Below are 6382 nucleotides of genomic sequence, written 5' to 3'. Positions count from 1 at the left end.
ACAAGAAACGAGGGGATGTGTTAGAGCGTCGCTATTTATTTTAGTTCCTTGGCGTGATTTATTAATTTATTTGTTTTTGCCATTCTTTAGAATGTTTTCTCTCCTCTCTCCTGCCTTCCTGCGTAGGGAAGTTGTGTTGGAATCTGGTTAGTTGAGGAAATAGCTTCTTCCTGTTTCCAGCCACAATGAAATTAAGACTCGTTACAATCATTTGTTCTTTGGAAATGCCCAAATTTTTAGGTCTAAGTCTCCTTTTTTTTTTTTTTTTAATTTGTTATGTGTGTACTGTCAAATTGGATCTGACTGGTACGGGAGGAGATTTCCCCTCTTTCTTCAGCAGAGCATCTGGTGGATTTGAACCATGCACCTCTGGGCTTACAGTGCAGCTTCTTGCCACTAGGCCACCAGAGCTCATTCTATCTCCTTTAATTGAGGCATTTGAGCTGAAGAAGGTGAAGTGAGGCAGAGTTGACATAGTTGTGAATTTCTGTACTTAAACTATGATTTGGAAAAGGAAAATGGGTATGAATCAGGAAAAATGAGTTCACTGAATACAAAGTTTTAATTTGTATAGAATGAGTTTATGCATATAGGATAAAGGTCTGGGTGTGAACAGTAACTTTGAAAAACAGTAGCATGGAAACAAACCGCATTTATATAAACCAAAAAGGAAAGAGATTTGTATGGACACACTTGAATTTACTTGTACCTTTCTATGTTGAAAAATATGACTGTGGATTATAAAGTTCCAACTGAGTAGTAATTTCTTATCCGTGATAGAAAATAACCATTTAAAAAATCCCCGAATGCTGTCTGTAACAGATATTGTGCATAAAATCCTCCATACTCCAGAGATGATAAGGAATAGAAAGACATATCAGTAATGCTTTCAAACTTGATTTGAGAAACTATTAAGGGTAACAAAAATATTTAAAAGTGGCTGAAAGGTTTATACCTAGAAGCTGAGAAAAGAATCAGTTTATAGTAATTAGGCTCTGGAACAGTTCAAAGAAGAAAGGACCGTGTTAAAATAAATAAACGAAAAACTATTTTGACTTTTGTTTCGTTTTGTATCTGAACTGCCGCCGTACATAACACTGTGACTCACAAGGACTTCTGCTCACTTCTCTGGCTCAGGTTCAAGTCCAGAGTGACAGGTAAAGATGAGCAAAGCAGTTCTGGGTTCGTGTGCTGTTTGTGGGTGCTCTGAGAGTTTCCGATACACACTTTTTCCTCTGAGGGTTTCCGATAGCTCCACATGTGTAAAATTCTGAATAGTGTGCACACACTCAAATTGGGAGTGTCTTGGGCTTGATTCTGTGTTAACTTGCAAAATCATCCATTTTTTTTAGAACTTAATTCACTTTATTTGTTAAAGAAATCCACTATGTGGTGGCCACAGTTGGAGCCTGAGCCCTCTGCACGGAGACTCTGGTGTGAGTCTTTAGAAGATGATCCGTGAATTCCTGGGAGGGGAGACTTAGTGAACACCGTCTCTTTCCAGAAATCTGGGGTCAAATAGCTGTAGGTCTTGGAGATGGCATCAAAGGTGTCCTTGGCGAAGTTGCCCAGGGTAGCTGTGCGGTGCAACAGTCATCAATTCCAGCCATCATCAACAGCTTCTTGGGCACAGGGGCCGAGATGATTCCAGTGCTTCAGGGTGCAGGGATCAGATGAACAAACACAGAGCCACAGTGCCCAGGCACCTTGTAGAAAACAGTGTGAGGCTTGCCAATCTTGTTCCCCAGTAGCCACGCCACACGGGGACAATGGAGAACTTGGCTAGGATGATGGCCCCACGAATGGCAGTAGCCACCTCCTTGGAGCACTTGACACCCAAGCCAACATGGCCATTATACTCTTCAGTGGTGACAAAGGCCTTGAACCTGGTCCACTGGCCAGCACGTGTCTGCTTTTGCACTGGCATGATTTCAAGACCTTGTCCTTGAGGGACATTCCCAGGAAAATGTCAATGATCTCAGACTCCTTGATGGGCAGTGAGAAGAGATAAATCTCCTTCAAGGATTTGTTCGTCATATCTTTGACCAGATGGCCTACTTTGGTGACGGGGAGCCACTCCTTGTCCTCGGCTTTGCCTCCTTGAACTCTGCCATTCCTCCCATGCCCCATCCATGGCCGTGGCCCTGACTCTGCAGATCACTACTGAAGTCTCCATGGAAACCACCACAGGCTCGCACCCCAGGGTCCTGGGGCCCCTGGACCCTCCCACTGCACCGGCATCACATGTCATTTGGTGTTTTCTCGGAGAAGAAGCAGCCATTTATTTTTTATTCTTTAGACTAATAAGTAGGAAAAGACTTCATCACACAAACAGAGTTTGAAGTAATCTGATGTCTGAATGACTCCTATCTGACCCTCTAGTGGGTTTTCAGAGGCTGTAAATTGGCCAGGAGATTTTTCATCCTTCTCCCCCGTGGAGAAGTTGCCACTTATGGATTCGAACCGCCAGAAAGGCCCCACCACTAGGTTAGCAGTGCAACTCCCCCCTAGGCTGTCCATGCAAATAATTCAAAATGAGCAACAACAATCCCCTTAAACCAAACGCAGCCCACTTACTGCCATAGAGCTTGCTGCGAACCATGGTCAGAGTAGAAAGGCCTTTGGACTTTCCAAAGCAGCACCTCTTTACAGAAGCAGAGTGGCTGGCAGGTCCCAACTGAGAACCTTTTCCCTAACTGCTAAATGCTTTTACCACTGTGCAAGCAGGGGTCCTTCAAACTGGTTAAAAACCTCAAACTCACTGCCCTCCAACAGCCTCTATCGCACAGCCATCCACCACCAGGTTTTCCAGGGCTGGAAATTGCATGGGAGTAGACATCCTTCTTTCTCCTGAAGAGCAGCTGGTGGGCTGGAACGGCCAGAGAGTTGACCCCCTTTGGGTGAGCAGCTACGTACAAGGCTGCCAGAGCTCCACTCAAAGCAGATCAAGTGGGCCAGATAAATAGTAAAGAAATGACGTGCTTGTGTTTCTCTCGCAGTTGCTGGTGCAGTGGATTGATAAAGCCACAGCATTAGAACGGAGCAGTATATAGGGACCTTTGGTGGCCTAGTGGCAAGAAAAGCTCACTGCAATCCCAGAGGTGTGTGGTTCAAATCCATCAGATGCTCTGCTGGAGAAGGAGGGACAATCTCCTCCTATACCAGTCAGATCTGATTTGACAGTACACGCACAAAATAGTTAAAAAACAAACAAACAAACAAACAAAAAACCACAACACCTTTTTTTTTTTTTTTTAAAGAATGGATCAGTGTGCTTGGGCGTTGGAAGGATGGCCCAGGGGCTCTGGGGGTGTAGTTCTGGAGTTGGATTGTGAACCAAAGGTGACTGGAACCCGCCAGGCACTCTATGGGAGAAAGATGGGCCGTCTCCTAGGACAATGTAGAGCCTGCTAGAATTTCAGCTCCAGTGGGTTCAACTCCGTGACAAGGAGGAAGAGAGTTTGTATCTCAAGGTATATTTGTGTGCTCCACAAGGTGTGTTCTCCAGAGTCACAGAGAAATGCCTGCTTTTATTACCTCCCCACTTGGTGCCCATGTATGGAACCTGCAGTTCTCATAAGTGCTTGATTGCATATCAGTGAAAGAGGTTTTCTTTTCAAGGAGAAGAGTGAATTGGGGGAAGGGGGTTGGCAGGGAGAAAAGTGACTGGAATGACTGAATGACTGGAATCCCTAAGTCTCTGTAAAGCTTCATTTAAATTAATAAAAAAAAAAAAACCAAACCAAAACTACACACACACACACACACACACACGTGCTTGCTTTTTGGCCAAAAAATAAAAGCAAAACATCTCCTGTGTTCCTCGGCTGTATTATCTCCTTTGGCAATTAGAGAACATTCTGGGAAGCACCCTCTGAAAGGCCCATTTCTGCTTATGTAGAAATGTGCTTTTTAAATTTTTTTTTCTTCTTTCCTAGAGCAATTTTCAGGACGGTTTTGTTTTTCAAAGCCATTAATTTCCTGGAGCTATCAAGAGCAATAATTGTGAGTTGTCACACGTTTCCTGATGGAGGCTGAGTTCTCCCCAGCTCTCGGATCCGAAGCAGAAAAGTACAGAAGAAAATAAAATCTTCTGAAGCATAGATCCGGTGTCATCTCTTATCTGTATGAAACATTCAACATTTAATCTGAATTTGGCCTGATTCTAAAAACTGGATTTTGTGAGCATTTTCAAAAAACAAAAATCATACCAGTATTTTTGTTTCTGTCCCCAGTTTCTAGTTAAATCTCCATGGGGGGGGGGAGTAAAAACTGGTGTCGTATACCAAAAGCAATAATGATCTGTTATTCCTGAAACTTCTAAGTCTTTTTTTCCTCCTTGATTATGGATCCATGGTGCCTGGATTCGGTTTGGCCATTTAAGAAAATTGCAGTCTAACTCGTGACATGAGGAGATTTAACATGCTCATAAAACTTGGATTTGATGATCTGTGTTGGCCTGGCCTTTGCTCTTGTCTAACCTTGTCGCACCTCGTTCGTTTACCAGAACTGTTTATCTTTTCGAGAAGGAATTCGAACTCCTTACCTCTTCCTAGGAGCTACCTTTTTTTATTTCCTCCTTTCAACTCCCAGGGAACTCTAGGGGAGTGACCCACAGGAAGTTCTGCCTCTAAAACAAAGGCAGTGCCCTCTGGTGTGTCAAATCCCTCAGCTCCGAGGGAGAAAGATTTATAGCCTCCCCACCCTGTGTGATTTGTAGCCTCAGAAACCCATGGGTCTGCGATGAGTTTGTTCTGACTCAATGACTATGGGTGAACCTTCTGTTCTCATTCTATTCTCAATCTTTAAGGGAAACTCCTTAAAAGAACACGATATATTAATTTGATCAAGTTAAGGTATTTCCTTGTAACTCAATAGTCTCTTTTTTTGGTGTCTCTTCATTGTCTTAGAAAAACTTCAACGCTAAGAACTACCCAGCAAGCTTTCGAAATGGCCCTATTTACCCATCAGATTTTTGAAACCACGGCAAAGTTTATTCTTCCATATTTTATTCAACTCAATTAAGTAATGGGGTCTTTTATCATCAGTCTCAACTTCATCTTCCAAGGAAAATCCACTGCACTTTACAGTTCGTAAGATGCCAGCAATTCAATTCTTTGTGGTGTAAGAAGGTAATTTGATTTATGTCTGACTACAGTTAAGATGGCCAGGTCTTCAAGCATTTTGACTCAGAGTTAGAGGCTAAGGTCAAGTTAACAATGGTAATCTGTCTCTCTGTTTGCAAACAATGAATCACCATTTGGATTTTAAGAGTCTATGGTAAGCTTTGATTTGGCAGCTTGGTTCAAAGGTTGTCAGCAAAATGTATGAACGTGGCCTGTGTCTGGAACCTCTGATCAGAGATGTCAAGGATTTTCTAACAAGGCCACCAATATAGTCGTGAATAATTGGTAAGAGAGGCGATGTGGTTAAAGAAGCATTAGTCCCATGCCTGATTTAGACTGGATTGATTTGATCTAGACTTAATAATATTAAAAGCTCCTCTGGTCATTCCCAGGGCACGAATGAAAATGCTTTCAAATTATTAAGAAAGAATGTGACTTGTTCAGGACAATATGTAAGGAGAGAGTGATAAAATAAAGCACTCCATTTCAGTCCTTTACTTTGGACCAAGTCAACTGCCAATAGGAAGGCAAAGAGAGTCTCGTTAAAGTATTTCATTACAAATTGCGTTGGAGTTTGTTTTGGAGAATTGGCAACGTAGCTTAAGTAGTTGAGATGAACAATTCATAAAAACTAGAGACTAATTTCCTCCTGGTATCTTGTTGTTCTTATTAGAAGACTTAGACAAAGCAGACTTTGAATAGTGAAAACTCCAAGTTCCAGTCTACTTTGACTCTCTTTTCTCAAATGATCTCAGCAGCTGCCATAAAGAAGGCATTTAATTAATATTTGCAACTTGCCTTAATTAATCTTTAGATGAATGTTTCACTCATTGTCTCATTATTACCAAGTCAGGGCTCGTGGATTGGAGCCATCAGAGAGGCAAGGTGTTCAGATTAGCAACACAACTCCCTGTAGACTACACCATAATAAGACTCTTAAGAATGATTATGAAATATCTTTTTAAAAATATTCATGTTAAGGAAAGAGTATTTGTTTTTACAAGCCAAAAATTGAAACAATGGATATATGCTTGGAAATGATAGAATCTATTTCTTCTCTTATTACTGTTTTCTTTTCGGGCATCATAAAAACTATTCTTTTTATATTCCTATTTTTTGTTCTGGCAATGCTTCGGGGTGTGCCCTGGCCAATGCAGCCTCGGACCAAGAGGCAGCTGTCAGAACAGAGCAAGGAGACACCACATGGTTCAAAATCAAGAAAGGGGTTCATCAGGGATGTATTCTGTCTCCATACC

The 6382-nt window shown here is 42.0% G+C and overlaps 1 pseudogene; it reads right to left on the bottom strand.

Annotated features, from left to right (window-relative positions):
• Positions 1-1385: 1385 nt before the first annotated feature.
• Positions 1386-2112, bottom strand: LOC102866754 (annotated as a pseudogene).
• Between the last annotated feature and the right edge of the window lie 4270 nt (positions 2113-6382).

The sequence above is a fragment of the Elephantulus edwardii genome, unplaced genomic scaffold, assembly GCF_000299155.1.
Source record: "Elephantulus edwardii isolate Elephantulus edwardi_28Jun2011 unplaced genomic scaffold, EleEdw1.0 scaffold00088, whole genome shotgun sequence".
NCBI lineage: Eukaryota > Metazoa > Chordata > Mammalia > Macroscelidea > Macroscelididae > Elephantulus > Elephantulus edwardii.
The sequence above is the reverse complement of the archived record's forward strand: the minus strand, read 5'-3'. Positions and strand labels throughout refer to the sequence as shown.